Raw genomic sequence first — 19,235 nt, forward strand, 5'->3', positions numbered from 1 at the left:
CCGTAACATGCAAAATGGTTCCAGCTGTCAAAATGCTTATGCGCCATTTTTAAATGTTGCTTCAGAATTCATCTTATCCGTAAATTTAACAAGGTGTCCATATTTATTGCTCATTAAATAAATCATTTGAAATCAGATCTTATTCTTCAAGCAAAAACTTTACCCCCATAATTAACTTATTTGTATATTTTTTTATTGAAAGTCCACCGAGAACGTCTGGAATGCAACATCCGGCCAGTTGGAGGTTTTATAGCTGCAAATGAACTACACAAAACACACAGATCTGAAAGCGCCAAGAAACTGTTCCATAGCTGATTTGATTGCCATCATTATTAGTCGCTGCAAATCAAGCCGCTGTCGATGTTGCGGAACGATTAGAAAAAGTGTCACAAAACATGTTTAAGAGTGTGCACTGTCAAAAAAAGATTTAAGTTAGTTAGAACGTTAACAAAACATAAATTCTCAAAAAAATGATGAAATTTCTGGATTGAAAAACACTTTAATAATTTCGCTATAAAAATGTATAGTGCACTCAAAACAGGTGAATGATTGCGATGCAGCAAGATTTTTGCACCTTTTAAGCCATCGCGATGACGGGCGATGACGTCGTCAAGGCCGTTCACTTTGGCCAGCCAGCCGCCCGTCCGGAATGGCCGTAGGTTGGTGGAAACTGGTTGCATATTTTACGCGAGTCAACCCCCCTCTCTGTGGCACATGCCATAATGGTGGATGCCATAATTAGGCGGTGACATTTTCGCGCGTTTGACAGTTTGGAACGATGCGCGCTGTCAAAAGCGTGTTACACGTTTGAAAAGTTTGAGTGAATCATGGGTGAAGTTCGCTTGAGAAACTTTATGGAATGTGTTTTTTAAATGAAAATATGGTTAATTTGAGACATTGTTGACATACTGGGGGCACATTTTTGCGAGCTCAATTTTGTGCAGAGGTGGTTGATCTGTCTCTCTTGCTGGATCGAAGCAATCTTTGCCTGTGGTCGGACGCGTTTTTTGTTTGCTGTCATTTTCGTCCTTCCGATAATTTTAAAACTTTCTTCAAAATGTGTGTTTAATAAGTTGAAATACAAAGTTCTCGTTACTATTCGGGTGTAAGACATTTACAGTGGAAGTGAATTGGAAGCTATTTTCATGGAACATGAAAAATTCGATTCCACGACAAGGGAACAAAAAAACCAAGACAACAATCGCGAAGTGGCCATCAATTCAAGCGTTCCTGTGAGTCCAGTTCCTGCCAGGACGGCGTCCAGGACGACGTCGGAGATGTATTTGATGGCTGATCCTTGCCGACAACAGCGTCAATCAAGAATTACTGAATAAGGTGTGGGTGGTGATCTTCGTCCTGCCACTTCAAAGTCGTGATTGCTGTTTATCGTGCGGTACCAGTACTATCGAAAGTTCTGCTGATCAAGGCCGATTCAAGACAAGAACTCAAGAAATGTGAAGATTCAAGTGTAACGTGGCGAGACGATTGGAGTTGTTTTTGAAGATTTCGTGTTTTTGGTGAGAGCTTTCCATTATTTTTTTCAAATAAATCTTTCATCTATTCTAACATTCATACATTTCAATGAAGACAACTACGCCACTTTACTATATACGCGGTAGGGTGTTCCCTTGGTCGTTCGCTGTGAGTTGTGGATTGCCTGCTTCTCTAATGAAGGTTCGACTGGGGGGGCATGCTTATTAATTTCTCGTCGCTCCATACCCTCAGTGACGTGATGGGAGCAAGGGCGTCTATGCGAAGTGTCCCTACACCCGCTACAAATTTCTGGCGCTTGGGGAGGGTAGAGGGATACCATTTTGATTTATGCGCCGGTATTTGTAGCACTAAAATTCGTGCAAAAAAACTTATGCACGTGGGTGTACAGATTATGGAGTAAAAGATGATCGAATTGTTCACCTAGCGCTCACATGTGTTCCAGGACCAAGTTGCCTGCGGGTATGGGGATCATACATACATACATACATACATAGGTGGTTGATCTGTCTCTCTTGCTGCGGTGGTATTGACAATTCTCAATTCCGTTCAACAGTACGAGAAAAAATACTCTGGACTGACTACATTACAGTAACATCTCGATGATTTTATACTTTTAGGTTGGATTCTTGATAAGTTTAACAAACCCAAGAGAGAATTGAGTCTTATCCCGCATGGTTCAGACCAAAATCCGCCATAGAGCTGTCAGACCAAAGAGGGTGTGGTTGCCAATCCTCCTGTCAGACCAAACCCAAGATACTGATATTGGTGAACACAAATTAGAAAGACAATTTTGCGGAATTGTGATTCTTTCTTTATATAGTCCGTCATTTTGTAGATTGACATCGTCAGTGTATTGTCAAACTGTCAAAATATCGCGCCTTCACTGTACAATGTCTCCAGTTCAAATGTTCGCAATGGGCCACAGAAGGTGGACGCGTGTGGCTATCATAATTATGAAATATGTGAGACGTGTCCATATGTAACTACCACCATCGCCACCTTCTTGGCGCATTGCCACAGATCAGAACAAAGTCAGATTGTCAGTAACATTCGCTGCCAACGCGCAGAACAAGACAACTGGAAGAAGAATACGAAGTTGAGCAAAAAGTGACTTGCGCGTGTTCTTTTGCGGTTTTTGGTTTGTTTGCCAGAGCTTGGTGCATTAGCCGTGAGGTGTCGCCTTTGGGTGACACTTCTTGTCTGTTGCTGTGTGCTGGCGTGATTGATGCGAAATGACTTTTCGTTCTGTTGTCCAGTTTGAGGGGACATTTTTGTTTGTTGTTGTTCAGAACTTTTGCAAGACATGTCGAATCTTTGGTCAATTGGTATCTCAATTTACGCGATTACTAATTTTATACAATTTTCTGTAGTTATTCCTCAATAAGCACAAATACCACCACAGACAATTTTTCAAACCGCAAAATCTCATAAACAACAACAAAAGCCTATCGGAAAGGAAACCGTCCAATCAGATCAAAACTTCCTGTTTGCGCAGGAGGACCACAGAGAAAGGGGAAAAGGTTAAAATATTGCACTTTTTTTGATGATCGAACCCCAATCACAGGAGACCCCCCCTTTTTCCATCGATCTCATAAGTTCAACGTGAAGCGGAAATGTGATCGATCGTAAAAAAGAACAAAATAAAGCCCCAAACTGCGACAGGTGATCAAGCCTCGAAAAACTTTCCGCGCCCGATCTCCCATGAGAATAAATTAGTTGATCTGCGCGCGGTTTTGGTCGACGATGCTCTCGTCGCAGCGGATCGCGGATTTTAATCAACGTTTAACGACCCTTAATTCTCAATTTTTGCCCAGCCCTAATGAGCCAACTGTCAGTGGATGATAAACTTTGACAGTTATACGGTTCGGCACGGGAGGAAGAAAGGGCTAGTTTACACCGGTTGCGCCGCGGTCAAAAGGGAGGGAAAAATGGCGGAGGTCAACCTAATGGTGGAGCACACACACACACACACACACGGCTACAAGTTCTCCGGTTGACATTGAAGACCTCACGTCTTAACTTTGGTTCACGTCTTCGTCATCTTTTCTCCTGGGCAGAGGCGTGTCTGGGGTTTGGGATGAGACCATTGTGAAAATGTAAAATCAAAACATTTTTTAACCGAATAGATCATTGAGGCATCCTAAGTTACAAATTTTGGAATGATGATCAAACTAAATTTTAAAAATCTGGAGCAATATTTGAAAGGGGCGGTACGACATTGCTCTTACGGCCCTTCGTCCCATTTAAACGCATGCAATGAAAGGCCGTAAGAACAATCAAAGCACAGACTAACAGATGTATATTTTTAAATCTATCAATCAACTATTTAACGGTCAAATTAAATTACCGAAAACTCATCATGCAAAATTTAAGTTTACCACAGCTCATTTATGCGCGTTTGACAGTTCGACATTGTCATGCTATCTTGTCGCACGTCAATGTATGTAGATTAGTAAGGTAAGGCGGGGTTTCAAGCTGTCAAAATCGTTAGTTAGCACGAAACCCGGATTTTATATTGAGATTTACAGAAAAGTGAAAATTTGACCATTTTCCGGGCAAATTTCACCGGATTTTTTCTGTGGGGTTGGTAAGCATGCCAAACTAAACCAAAACACGCTTTTTGACACAAATACTTTAAAAAAATCATCTAAACGCGTTTTTTGGTTCAGTTTGGCATGCTTAACAACCCCACAAAAAAATCCGGTGAAATTTGCCCAGAAAATGGTCAAATTTTCACTTTTATGATAATCTCCATATATAATCCGGGTTTCGTGCTAACTATTTTGACAGCTGGGAATTCCCGCCTTACCTTATCTAATCTACCTTGGTCGCAAGTCGCTTTTTGACGTTCAGAGAATAACTCGTTTTGATGTTCAACCATCAATATACAAAAAAATAGAGCACGCAATTTGCTTGATGGCGGCCCAGTTATAATTGGGTCATAAAATTTAGGTTAAATTTGTGATATTATTATTCACAACGATAAAGTTTATTTTTCTGAGTACAATGACCTTTTGAACGACCTCAAAGGATTTAAAATGGACTTTAATTCATTTCTTTTAAATTAACTTCAAGGCCCTTCTTGACAGAAAAGGTCCAACTTGACAGCTCATTCCAAGAGGACCATAGTTGATCCATCGAAAAAAATGTTGTCTTGTCAATATTTTTTTGCATTATAATGAAAAAACGTAATCAGAAATGGTTTTATTTCGTGTTTTTTTACCGTTGTACATAAAAATGGACACAGGGCTTTAGTACCCAATTACAAAAATGTACGGTTGTCTGGGTCAAAAGGTAGGAGATGTTGTTAGAAAACTTTCACTGTGCTGTAGAGGATAAAATAAAAACATGGAAACGATATCGCAAAGTGCCCTATGTCCCCAGTGATATTTTTCGTTACATCTGTCACTGATTCCTGTTAATTTTTAAAATTTGAGAAAAACCATAATTTCAGATCTCATCTTAGAAATTTTTTAACGAATTTTAGCCATTTCCTTAAAAGATATTGATTTATGCTTGCCAAAAATCAACGTAAATTTATTATTTGTTCATTATTGTGAGACGTTTCAGATTGGTTTTCGGTCAAAAATTTAGAAGAAAAATGAAGTTAGTCAATCAGTCATTTTTGACGAGAGGAAATGTGTCGAAAAGTCGTGTTGCCAAAAATGGGATAGCAATGTAATCATTAAAAAACATGATTTTTTTTCATGAATTTCAAGCAAAGCATTCGTTTCAAGATTTTGATGCAAAATTAATGACTTATTTCAAAATTAAAAAATTCCTTGAAAAATTACAGATATTGACGTACCATTTTTGCATGAACAGCTGCCAAAATTGAATGGAAATTTTTATGGGTGAACCAATGACACAAAATGGATTGTTTGAGCCAAATCTAAAAATATAAGCAAAATCCATTAACAGGTTTGTGAAGAATTGCTCAAATTTTAAAATAATCTTAATATTAGTTTATATTAGGGCTGTTGCAAATATGTTTCAAAGTTTATGTCACCCCCTTTCTAAATCGGTCGGAAAATCAGGGGGCAAAAAGTTTTTTTCAAAGGCTTCAAAATATTAATGGAAATGGACGTTTTATCAACTGAAAAACATTTGAAATGAATTTTCCTGCGTTGCAAATTGTTTTGAGTTTGAATCTGCTCTTAAAATATTTTGTTGCAAACAATCAAAACTCAGACGAATGCTTGTTTATTGATTATTTATATTTACAGTCAAATTGTAGCAGTTTTTGCGCCTAAAAAAAATAAAAACTTCTGAAAATAAAAAAAGAAAAGTACAATTTTTAATGAATTAATATTTTCATTAATTCATAGATACTATATTTACATTTCCAAAACACGGCAGTAGTGATATTCTGAGTATTTTTTGACACTTTATTCATAATAATTTTGCAAATCAGGCTTACAAGGAATTTATATTTGTTTTTTTTATTGCAGAAAATAACAGATATAATATTTTAAAAATGTTACAGATATAGACAAATCTAAAATTTATTGCGATTTCACGGCGTTCCGCGAAATGGTGAAAATTCCCAAGTCAAACAATGGCCTTGTGAAAATTGGATAACAATTTTCCATATTTTTAAAGGAATTTAGTAAAAATAAGTAATACCAAAACATATATTTTTTTACTCCAACAGTTTTTGTTTGAAAACATTCCAATTTGAACTAAGTTAAATTTTTGATGTATTTGTGATATATGACCTGTATCTTTTTTAATGAATCATTGAAAATTTTACAAATTAAAAAAAACAAATTTCAAATATACCTATAAAAGTTCTAAACAGTGCATTGATTATACACATTTTCACGTCGTTTCATTTTGAATTCATTCCGTTTTGAATTCATGATATTTGAAATATATTTTTAGAAACAGTACTTTGTTAAAACAAAAGTATTTTTAACAAAACTGTAATTCACGCAAAACCCATACAAAATGTTTAGTCGGTAACAGGGATGGAATTATCGCAAAACAATCAATTTTACTTGCGAACTTTCTTCACTCGCGAAAGAGAGAGGAGGAGAATCACGCAAAAGAAAATCGCTCCCAAAATTCTCCAAGAAAATCAATCTGCTCATGATTTTGTGTGAATTTTCTTGTCAGTACCACTTCAGATTATTTATTTCACTTTGTTTACAAACATTGCTCGTCTACAAAATGTGACAGGTCATTTTTCGTCATGTTACGTTACACTTGCAAGTGTAGTAGTGAAAAGATGTTCCGCCGAATAATCAAGATGACGATTTTTTTGTTTCCTTTTACTGATCTTTCGTGCGCGAGAGAGGAGAGCCATGCTGCCATGCTAATCTAATCTAATCTAACACAAACGCAGCCAGTCCGATGAAAGCATGCTGGAAAGTCTTGTGATTAGATTACGCCCCAAGCACTTTTCTTGTCATTATTAATAATTGCAGTACATCCGAGAACACCCGAAAATGTATTGCAAAAATTAAAGCGGCCAGCCCTACTACGTTGTGTTTACCGCAGAGAGGATTCTGAGAACGGATCACATTTCACAGAATCTACAGGGGAGGAAGGATGCGTGGACATACCGTACCAAACGCTCCATTTGTGTTTTGTATGATGTGTTAAGTGTAAAATATAGTGTGGTTATATAGTCAAATAAATATAATAATGCAATATAATGATCATTTAATAAAATCCCTTCACCTATATATAATAACCACGCACCCAAGCACACAAACAGCGAAACAATAGAAATGAAAATGAGCATGCAAAAACAAGACAACGCGTCCCCGTGGTCAGCGCACTAATGATGCCATTATTTAATTATAATAACCACGCACCCAAGCACACAAACAGCGGCACAAAAGAAATGAAAATGAGCATGCAAAAACAAGACAGCGCGTCCCCGTGGTCAGCCATGCTCGAGGAGATCGAGGAGAGCCATGCTCCCTTCGGATTTTTTCTCTTGATGAACATCCAGAGATTTTTTTTTGATGATGATTATTCCATCGCTGGTCAGTAATATTGCGATTCGTGAAAACTTTTGAGAACTCTTACTTCTAAGCTTAGGCTGTTAAAGACATTTAAAAAAAATGTTGCCAATCACCCCCGTGGCAACCGTGTCGTGGTATGTTGCTATTAACAAGAAATCAACCGATTACTTAGAGGCTGAGAGGCGCCAGTCACCACCCGAACCCAACCCCCCTTACTACAGCACTGCCATCCCGGTTTAATCTTTCCGGCTCGCAAACTTTGGTAATTCGATACCGAGAGAATCAACCGAGCGCAGTTCTTCGCCCAACGTAACCAGTCTCAACGAAAAAAAAAAATGGTCGAGCAAGAATTTCGCGATAAGCCGCGATGGCCTTTCTTCCTGGTGGTGTGGCACTGGGTTCTCATCATCATCAGCAGCAGCAGCGAATCCCCCGGCTTTTGCAACTTCTGACGCGAAGGCCAAGAAGCGACAAGTCGGGGTCTACTCCTCTTCAAAGCAGCGCGCGGCGCGGTTCGTGTTTTATGGCCGGGGATCAAAATCTGAGCGTTTGATGTACTTATGGTACCTTGGACTTGAAAAGCTTCAGGTTGTGTTCGTCGGTCGGTGCACAATTTCATAGGCCACGGCGTCGTCGGAGAAGTCCCGAAGAAGTCTCACAGGCGCGGAAGAACACGAGCCCGGAGAGATCATCTTTCTAATAGAATAATTTAAATATTAGTTACAGTTGATTTCTTTCTCTTTCGGGTGATTTGAGGTGAACGTTTTTTTTTGTGCTTGTGCTTTTCAAGTTTTTTTTCCTCCCAAGATCTTTACTCGTCTATTTCTCAAGCTATTCGATGCGAAAGTTCGTAACCAGGGCCCTGAATGTGGGGTGAAACCTTTCGGTTAATAGTCACCGGCTGTGGTATACAATTGCGCCGAGGGACTCTTTATCTTGATTGTTTTGCGGAAAAAAAGGAATCTTCTAGGCAGTGATGCCAGATTTATCAATTTCTTTTTAAAATTTTTCTTTTTAAACTTTTGCCAAAGGAATCCGTTAATACTTTTTGAAGCTTATGTCCATCAAGGTCTAAGTCGTGATGCCAACCCTGCCAACCGAAATCCCATCATACTGCAACAATAGAAAACGATAGCAAAGGCCACGCTGAGCCTGATATCTAAGGCCCCAGCTTCCTTCGGCTGCCTTGGCCTTAAAAGCATTCGCTCAATTTCTTCCACGATTTTTCAACTGGCTGGAGTGATCAACGCAGCGCAGCAAAAAAAACGAAGAACCGTGCAGAATGGGTTCTCCAAGGTTTAACCGTAAAACCGCGCGCGCCGCGATATCTAGAATCAGCCTCAACGCCAGCAGAACACTATGGGACAGTGAGATGGCCAACTCGCGGAACGAATCGCGTGGCCCTGGCCGGTAATGACCGACGCCATTAGAGTGCCAAGACGCGGGAGACAGCTTATCAATTTTCCCTCGGATGAATTTTCCACTTTGGTCCCTCTCGCTCTGAAGATGATTTATGATTGCTGCTGAGGCTGAGGCTCTCGGGAAACCGATTTTGCGGGAACCGTTTCTTTCTGCCACGGGGCGATCTTAAAAAGTGCAAAGAATAGAACACGCGGGGTCTGACATGTCAATGCAATCGGCGGGCCGGCGACGTTCGTCGTTTGTTGTCGCGGCTTGTGATTTTAACTGGCGACAACGGCGATTTGGAGTTTATGGGTTGAGTACGGTGGTGGGAACTTTTGAAGCTAATTTGTTACGATTGTGAATTTAGTTTTAGGTAATTTTGAAAAAAATGAATACATTTTAAAATTTCAAATTCAATTACTGTGTTCTATTTGGTTTTGATTTATGGACCTTTTCCTTAATAAACATTTAATACATATTTATTCCAATCAGGAATTTTCTGATCTACTCAACATTTTAATATTTCATTTTAAAATGCATGAGAAACTCCGAATATTGATACACATATTGCAATAAGTGAAATTTTGAGAATATTTTTTCAGAAATAAGAGAATAATTTTTCAGAAAATACTCAAGGCCACCGCTAATATTTTTTGAAGTTTATGTCCCAAAAAAGTAAATGGGCAAAAAAATAAAAAAGTACCGTAACCCGGGATGAATTTGATAGGATTTTAATTGATTTTTGAAATATTTTCCAACTGGTACGGTTTTTCTCGAGATTATTATTTTTAAAACATGAACTGGGGTAGGCCCCACAAAGTCCATGCACTATTTTTGAAAAAAAAAAGTTTTTTCAATTGCGTTTAGAAAAGTAGTTACCTTAAAAATTAATAGTTGAAGTTCCGCGGTGACTTTAATAGTTATAATTTTTCTTGTAAAAATCAGATTTAAGATGTTCAAATTTCATTTTTACTTCATATGTACCATCACTAAGGTTGCTGATATAGTTTTTAAGAAAAAATATTGTTTATATTTAGTTAGTTAAGTTTATAAGCTATTTAACCAAATACATATAAATTTAAGGTAAAATTGTAAAATAGTCGATTTTTTTCCTGAAATTCGTTAAAACTAGTTTTGTTTATAAAATTATATTGCATTTTAAACTGATTTCGAAGCACGAATCACAAGTTTTCACATTTAACATAAAATTTGTTTCACTAATATTGCCTATAAATTTGGAGTTTTTTTTAGTTGTGTTTCAAAAATATATATTATTTATTATTTACAATTTATTTTGCCTTCTCTTAGTGGAAAATTGTCCAAAGAATCCGAAAATGCATTCCGTTTTCCGATTCTCAAAAAAAAAATCATGTTCATTGAGAAAATCAAGACACTTTCTGAAGTACACAGAAAAAATTATGGTAATATTCATCAGGAAATGGTGACAGATTTTGTGGCTAAAAAAATGATGAGTTTTACCCCAGAAAATGATGAATTTTCATCAGTTCATCAAAAGAGGTAATATTCAACCTACCAAATTTTCAACATTCCAAAATTCAACTTTTTCTTCTGTGTATGTAATAATGACTTTTTCTTTATTATAGTTAACTAACCTTTTAGAATTTTCAAAATTTTATTAAAAGTTCTTCTTGAGGTACTTTGAACACTTCTCTACCACGGTCAGTATGATTTCAAACCATTGCGTACGTATTAAATTTGTACTCTTCATTTTGCGGAAAATCTGAAACCTATCAAAGTCACTCCGTTTTACAGTATGTAAAAAAAGTATTTACACCCCTTGGGCACTATGCACATTTTGTGATGAAACATGTAACAATTTAATGTTTGACAGGAACCTAGTACTACGTTTCGTTCAGAAACTCATGCCGAACAGTTTGCTACAAAAAGATGTTTTCTATAAAAAGTTATATTACAATAACTATTACAAAAATAAAAAAGGTGCAAAAGTGTACACCTTTCGAAAAATTAACATATTTTAAGTTATTTGTAGACAAATCACCATAAATCCAGTCTCCCAACTCCAAATAGGCTTCCTTGACTGATTGAAAAAATAATTTGGATTAAATATAAAGTTTACTAACAAGTTAGTATAAAAATTTATATAACTCTGGAAATTCTATATAAAACTTATCTAAACTTAATTTTGCAAACTTTCAATTTAACTTAATGTCAATATATTACCATAGAATTGATAAATAAACATTTTGGAGTAGGAATAACACCGTTTTGGGGGTCTTTGTATCGCTAGAATAGATTTTTCGTTGGAATTTCGTACCAACCCGGAATTACGTCGTCGGAAAATCCGCCGGCATCCGAACCGGTCCACGATTCACAAGGCAACCTATGTGGAATCGGAAAGGGCATAAAATTTCCGATCTTTTGATACCCATACATCTAGGTTTTCTTTAAAACCTACGTTTTTAAATACCTGGGCAAAAAGTAAGTTTGATCCACGAGAACAAAAATTACGAAATTCCATACATTTTTGGCAGGTTGCTCAAACGAAACCATAACAACGTTTTTACCTAGGTATTTAAAAACGTAGGTTTTATAGAAAAACTGGATGTATGGGTATCAAAAGATCGGAAATTTTATGCCCTTTCCGATGCCACATAGGTTGACTTGTGAATTGTGGACCGGTTCGGATGCCGGTGGATTTTCTGACGACATAATTCCGGGTTGGTACGAAATTCCAACGAAAAATCTATTCTAGCGATACAAAGACCCCCAAAACGGTGTTATACCCACTCCAAAATGTTTATTTAGCAATTCTATGGTAATATATTGACATTAAGTTGAATTAGAAGTATTCAAAATTAAGTTTAGATAATTTCCAGAGTTATATAAACTATTATTAACTATTAAGTAGTTAGGGGAACTATACCCTTTCTCAGCCTATTTCTATTATCGGCCTATCAGCACTTTGATCATGAATTACAGCTTTCATGAAGTGTTTTTGACTGTTCCAAAGTAATGAATAGCTCAAATAAAAGTGAGCAAGCAATTCTCCATTGTTGAAACATCTGAAAATGTTGATTTAATATTGGAAAACGGAAAAGTGATGAGAATTGGTCGAACGGCTTAGAGTGATTAGAATGGGCATATTTCCCCTAGTAAACTTTATATTCAATCCAAATTATTTTTTTAATCAGTCAAGGATGCCTATTTGGAGTTGGGAGACTGGATTCATGGTGATTTGTCAACAAATAACGTTGTATATGTTAATTTTTCGAAAGGTGTACAAACTTTTTTTGCACCTTTTTTATTTTCGTAATAGTATTTGTTATATAACTTTTTATAGAAATCATCTTTTCATGAGCTTATTGTTGTACAATGTTCGGCATGAGTTTCTGAACAAAACGTAGGTTTCTGTCAAACTTTAAGTTGTTACATGTTTCATCACAAAATGTGCATAGTGCCCAAGGGGTGTAAATACTTTTTTTACATACTGTACGGTATCCAGATTTTCAAGTGAAGATGGCGTTACGAATGGTGCACGCCCGAAATGTCAAAACCGAGCAGTGGTACCAACATTGGAAAAACAAGTAAGGCTGTGATGCAACGGCACAGTTTTTTTGTAATGTTGGACCACTGCGTGATTTTAACATTTCGGGCGTGCACCAGTCGTAAAGCCATCTTCGCCTAAAAATCTGGATAAAAGTTGAAGCAACAATTGAATTGAAGTTGCAAATTTAAAAGTTTTTTTGTTGTACTTTACGTAGAATTTTACGAAAATTTGAAATATTTTGAATCGGACTCAAAAATGCCTAATATGAACGCAGGAAAAGGCTTTTTATAAATTATTTTCCGTCTTCTCTTTCATTAAAATTTTTTTCTTCTATTTTCATTAAAATTTTAAAGTTTTTTGAAAAAAAAAGATTGAAGGGAGGGGGGGACATAAACTTGGATAAATATTTGAAAATTTGTAAAAAAAGAAAATATTCACAAAAACAGAATTATTGCTGTTGGAATGTACATTGTACACCCAAAATTCAGAGTCGAGAGAATCGTTATCTCAAAATTTATTGAGGACTCAGTGTCAAAATCGAAAAAAACAATGCTACCAACTCACACCATCAAAACAAGCTTGTTCGTTCGTCAATTGAAACAATAAATCTCTTACAAGTGTCATACATCGACTTCTGACCACTCTTTGATCACCAAGCAATGGTGGTAGAGGTAATTAAGTCATTGGGTTAGTTTGTCAATGGTCTCTGGTTCGATTCCCGTGGTTGACACTTTTTGTTTTTTTTTTGCTTTGACGGATGAACTTTTTTTTGCAAATGACCTCAAGGGAATAGTTCTCTCGGCAATCTCGAGCTGTGTTGTCTGCATCCGTAAAAAGTTCCACTATTCTCTCGGATCGAGGCCATTATTCTCTCAGACGAGCGCTGTCCAGTTTTGGGTGTATGACAGGATTCCAATTGTTTGATACCCATATTTAAGTTCAATTGAAAAGAAAAACTAATAGGGGAAATTCTCGTATCTTTGGCAGGTTAAGCACTCGCTCCTAATTCCATCCAATTTGCTGATTTTCACTATTTAAACAACTAATTTTGCAAAACTTTTGATAGAAACTTGCTTGCTCACTTCTTATTGAGCTATTTATCACTCGATTTCAGTTGAAAACGCTTTCAATTAGCTTTAATTGAATGTCAATGTTCTGACCTGCCAACATTAGAGGCACGCTGGAATTAGTTCATTTAGTTCATAATTGGTGAAAGTAACGAATTTAGAGATTTTTTTAATTCTTAGTTTTGAAACAATAGATATAAAAAAAGTATCCTTACTTTTCAAATGTTTGTAATATTCCCGATCATTTGATACAGGGGAGAAATTAAAAAAATAAAGAGATCTTTAAAAATCAAAACATTTTATTGAAGTGTTCTGAGAATTAATCAAGGTTTGACCGCACATTCAGACTAGCATGTATTGAAACATTTATGTAAAGATCAATAAACATTGCATTTTAAAAACATAGGAAAAAATGCGTATTTTTGTGAAGTGACATAATAGCTTAAATTTTGAGGATATAGTTTAGATAGATATGTTTTTATGTTTAGAGTTTTAGCCAATAGCTCTCATAATGCCAGATAAAATGTGCTTAAAATAACGTAAAACTATGTTATTTTAGAATAATTGATTCAGTAAAGTTACTGAAATGTCAGCAATAGTTAGAAACAGAACATGACTTAACGTGACACGAAATATTAATAGCAAAAAATAAAAATACGAATGTTGATAAGTGGAATTCATTTGGTAGAATTTTTATCAGCAGAATTCACGATTGAACTTAGCTTATTTCACGGAGATTTTAGAAATTAAATTTGTCAAATTAGGTCCAAATGAAGCACATCCTATAAAACATCAACAAAAAGTTCAATGCGCAAAATGAATGGAATAAAATTGTGTTTGTTGTCATGGTTTCAAGCAAAAGAGATGTTCAATTATTCCAAACAAAGTTAAGGCAAAATTCCATTTTTTGAAACATGCTAAATGTTTTACACATTTTCTTTCAACACAATCAATGTTCAAAATTTAATTTTTGCAATTCCGTTGTGAAATTACTTACTTTTCCTGTCATTCTTGAACGACGAAATGGCCTACTTTTCTGTACCAAAAATAACAGTATCGAATAGCAACACTTTTCAAAATAAATGCTGAAAAGTTCTACTTTTCAGCACTGAAATGGGTGCTGAAAAGTTGAACTTTTCAGCACTTGTTTCGAAAAGTAACACTTTTCAACATTTTTTTTGATTTTAACGATTTATTGACAAAATACATGAAAATTTGACTTAAAATTTCACTCAATGGCTATTTTTCGGAATTGCAAAAAATGTTGTATGGAACTTGTTGCAAAACTTGATTTTTTCAGCACTCTTCGTATTTATCCAACTCGGTGAACCTCGTTGGATAAATGTACGACTCGTGCTGAAAAAATCCACTTTTTGCAACTTGTTGCATAAACTACTATTAATACACTCTGGAGAAATTTGTTAATAGAATATTTCAAATTTGGCGGCACTTCACGGTCAAGAGCAAATTTCACAGATTTCACGACATCCTCGAATTCACGAAAAAATATCTTGCCTTACCGTTACATTTTATTTTTAAGAAATCAGAGGTAATTTTCTATAAGATACATTGAAGAATTGACTTGTCGTTCCTGCGATACATTCCCTAAAACATTGAAATACAATTAAATTATAGTTTTCCCAACCACCCCGTCTGGTGTTCTATTGTCAGAAACCGAGATCTCAGAATCTAATGGCCCGTAAAAAAGAATTTTAAAGAATTGCAAAACGGGGCCACATTTTTTTATTTGTTCGTGATTTGATTATAATTTCCATTAAAACACTCGGATAATCGAAACATCAGATAATTGAGGTTTCGTATAATCGTGTCTGGACTGAATTAAACAATTAATGATTCAACATCTTGAGAGTAATAGCCATCACACAATGAAGTAATGAATGATGAGAATTTAAATTATTGTACGTATTACAGTTTATTTTTTGTGTTCTCGACATTCTGTACATTAAATCACATTTTTGAATTCTGACCGCTCAAACCTCCCTACAAAAGACAAATTCCACGGACTGTAGTTGAATTTTCATATCTTCAATTATTCATTCATAAACATTTTCATATCTTCAATTGTTCATTCATAAACATGATCTTACGGATGCAAATTGCGAGTCCTTTTCCATCATCGTTTTAACTCATGGAGCTTTCGAAGCTTTACTCTCAATCGCATTGATCCCGTGAGCGAAAGCTCCTTCTCTTTCTCCAAACCTAAGCGACTTACGCTCTCCAATTCTCTCTCCTTCTCTCGGTTCTACCCGCAAGCCCTTCAGCCACTCTCTTCTCTCATTCCAACCACGCGCTTTGTTTTCAACTCTCTCAGCAGCAGTCTTTGCAGCAAGCACTTCTTGCGCCTTACCAGCCATACTAACCAAAAGTCGATCTTTCGCTTGATCTTAAACCCGCGCGCGACAGCTCGGCCCAAGTCTCTGGAGTCTGTTCTTCGCGCGCGCTCCATTCGCTGTTGCGCCGGCAACCTGGTCGGACGTTTCTTCGCGTTCAAGTTCTGTCGGATCGCGGTTGATCGCGCGCGGGGGCGTTCCAGGCTAAACCCTTGAGTACAGGATTGCGAGATTTCCGGAAGGGGGTGTTGTTACGTGAAGATCTTCAGATTTGTGAAGTTCAGAAGTTACGTTCTGGGAGGTTGACCAAGTGTTACAAAGTGTTCGGTGAAGTTGCAGCCGAGGAGTTTGCAACGGGTTCGGCCCACAGTGAATGTTATTTTTAGTCTTGCCCCGAAGGGGTTACAACGGGCACCCACGCGTCCATTGACAGAGAGAGCGGAGTTGGCCTGGTAGTCACGGCTCCTGGTGAGGAACGTTCCGTGGATTACGAAACAACCGCGAGAGGCTTGTGCGTGACCCGGTCCCCCGGAAAGGAAGATACGAGGTGGTGGTAATGAAGGATGGTATCGATTGGCCAACCCGTGACGGTTGAGCCTGGTCGTGGTCGTCGTCATCGTCGCTCCACAACAGTTGTGTGTCAAAGGACCATTAAGGAAGAAGAGCCGCCGGAGAGGTCCCTCGGCGGAAGAAAGAAGTCGTGAACTCCGCGGAAGTCCGCGGAAGGGGCGCTTAGAATTTACTGTCGCGCACGAGTTTGGCGAAGAATTTGACGACCCCGAAGAAGGGCCAGACGGGGGTGGAAGAATCGAAGAAGCTGATTGAAACGAAGAGATTAGAGAGCACGTACGGAGCGAGGTGTCAGTTCTAAATTGGATGTGAGTGTGTCTGTGTGGCTCCACGTTGTTTTGTGTAGATTTTTTTCACCGTGCAAAGAGGTGGCACGAGGAGCAAGGTGTGAAGAGTGAAAAAAGGTAGAAGTGAACGACAGAAAATAACAACGGCGTCGAAAAACGTGATTTTGGCGAAACAACCAAGTTAGGATCCGATATCCTAAACCTCCCAGCTATTCGGGCAGTGAGTTCCCCTCGAAAGGGAGGTGGATTTTGTTTTAAACGGTCCTCGGCGTGGTGTTGTTGGGTGATTCGCGGAATTTGGCGCTGCTGCTACGGCTCCAAGAAGGTGAACTGATTAGCGGAATTTAGCCGGAGAATAGAGAGAAAAAACAGAGGGTCTAACCGTCTCGAACCGAGCCGAAGGTGAGTTTTAATTAGATTCTTATGCCGTTTTATTGACGCGTTTAGGCGTTTTGTTCTGATCTATTGATCGCGCGTGGACTTGGACGTGGCGAGTCGTCTTTGGAGAGGGAATCACCTCCAGCTTTAAGAAGCTTAGTGACGTGCTGGAAATAGCTTTAGAGGAATCTTGATGTGGTTTAGCGTGTAACAGCGAACGAGAGGAAAAAAAACTTTTTTTTGGGATTTGGTTGCTGACACGAGATTGACAGCTGGACTTGGCTGGGGTGTTGTGTGAAACTGCCGGGAGTAGATCGCATCTTGGACGTTAAATACTTCCACAAGTTGACTTGTAATGTGTTACATTAGTTAATGTTTAGTGGCTGGTCGATTAAGCCGAGTTCAAGGTCTTTTGAATATTTAGAAGTTATGGGTGCAATATTACTCTGAGAGTTCCAATCGAACTGTCAAATCAGGATTCCAATCGAGCAACAAGAACATGCAAGAATAAAGTTGGAATCACATTGAATTAAAGTAGGTTTTGCACATAACATGTTTTGTGAAACAATTGATCAGAATCTTTTATTATAATCTTGATTAAATGTTTGCTCAATTTTGAAAACAAAGAAAAAAGTTTAAAATTTAATATCTCTTCACAAAATTTTTTTTTTTTCAGGTTATCAATTTTTGGAACAAATCTCGGGTTAGTTTTTAAAAGGTCCTAGGCGCCAGTTGTAAAAAAAGTCGTTTTTGATTGATTCTCGATCAATTTTACGGATTTTCAAATTCAAAACTGTGTTAAATGCTCTTTAATGAAAAATAATGAAAAATTTGATTTGTTCCAGAAAAAAAATCTAATAGGTGTCTGAGGCGTTTAATCCTATTCCCAGGAATTCCCTTCCTCATAATCCCACTGCCCAGAATAACCCATTCTCCAGAAATATTTAGGACCATGATAAAATCAATGTTACACGGATAGAAATACTGTAAGCCAATCCGGTAACTCTGTGTGGTTGAATTCGACAACATGGAAATGTTTCCAAAATCGTCAACATTTTTTTCGATTTTGAACAACAATGATATCGATTTTGAAAACATTTGCTGTGAAATCGAGGCAATTGTTGACGATTTTTGAATCATTTCCATGTTGTCGAATTTGCTTACAGCATTTCTATCCGTGTATGTTTCGCATTTGGCATGATGCTATTAAGCATCAGTTTTGTCAGCAACCACAGAAATGTGCTGCTGCGAAAAAATCTAAATATCAATAAATTCATGAAAACATTGGTCCTCCTCCCCCCTCTCCAAAATTTTGGCCTATGCAATAAGTTAAATAAAAGTATTAAGTTTTCGAAAATTACCTCCATTCAAGCAAGTGAACTGATTTTTTTTCCCGACATGATTTTTTTTGAGTAAAGTACTAAAATTTTCACAAAATTTCGTATTAAAAAAAAACATCAAATTTCATTATTTGCAACCTGGGTGATGAATAGAGAGAATGCGTAACGTGATTTTCGAATGATCCCACTTTGTTTACATCTAAAAGGAGGAGGCTGTTCAAGCCAAGCATGACTTAATTCTTACTGGTAAATGAGCTGTTTGATATTCATGTATGTATGTGTTTTATTTTGTCGAGTTTTTGACATTTTTTGCTGGAAAATTGTGTGTGTTTTCAAATTTCGATCGGTTAGAAGATGCTTTTTTTTATGGGTGACGAAGTCCTGCGGCGACAGTGTCATTCTGCGATGTCGCAGATAAATTCCCTGGCTGATTTGGGAATGCAGCTCTTCTTGGCCCAGCGAAAAACATCGCTAATTCTATCAAAGCTGATCCAACAAACTGAGAAGATTTTCACTTAACCAGTAGGATTTCAACCGGAATCAAACAGTTAAGACAGCTTCTAGTTGGTTACAACCGCATCGACTCCATAAAAAAATTTCATTCATAATTATAAAAAAATAAGATCTCGTCTTCAACTATCGTAAAAATTTTTGAGTTCAAGTTCAGTTCCTCAAAAGCCACAAATTTTTCATTTCAGAAAAAAAATTTTTTTTTAATGATCGATAACAATACTTTCTACTTTTGGCAAACAGTAAATTGGTTTCACTTTGACAGTTCAAAATTTAGGCCGTTTTGCGAACTACTATTCAGCACCCAGTTTGCAACGTGGAAATTAAACG

At 37.1% G+C, this 19,235-nt stretch overlaps 1 protein-coding gene across 1 annotated transcript in view; it reads left to right on the plus strand.

Moving 5' to 3' along the window:
* Positions 1 to 15,950: 15,950 nt before the first annotated feature.
* The window catches only part of LOC6040719 (cadherin-86C), a 313,005-nt gene continuing 309,720 nt past the window's right edge, over positions 15,951 to 19,235 (plus strand). Inside the window, exon 1 of the mRNA XM_038266437.1 lies at positions 15,951 to 17,079. The gene's annotated coding sequence lies outside the window, so the exon portion shown is untranslated. The remainder of the gene's footprint in view (positions 17,080 to 19,235) is intronic.

Source organism: Culex quinquefasciatus, chromosome 1, assembly GCF_015732765.1.
Source record: "Culex quinquefasciatus strain JHB chromosome 1, VPISU_Cqui_1.0_pri_paternal, whole genome shotgun sequence".
NCBI classification, from domain to species: domain Eukaryota; kingdom Metazoa; phylum Arthropoda; class Insecta; order Diptera; family Culicidae; genus Culex; species Culex quinquefasciatus.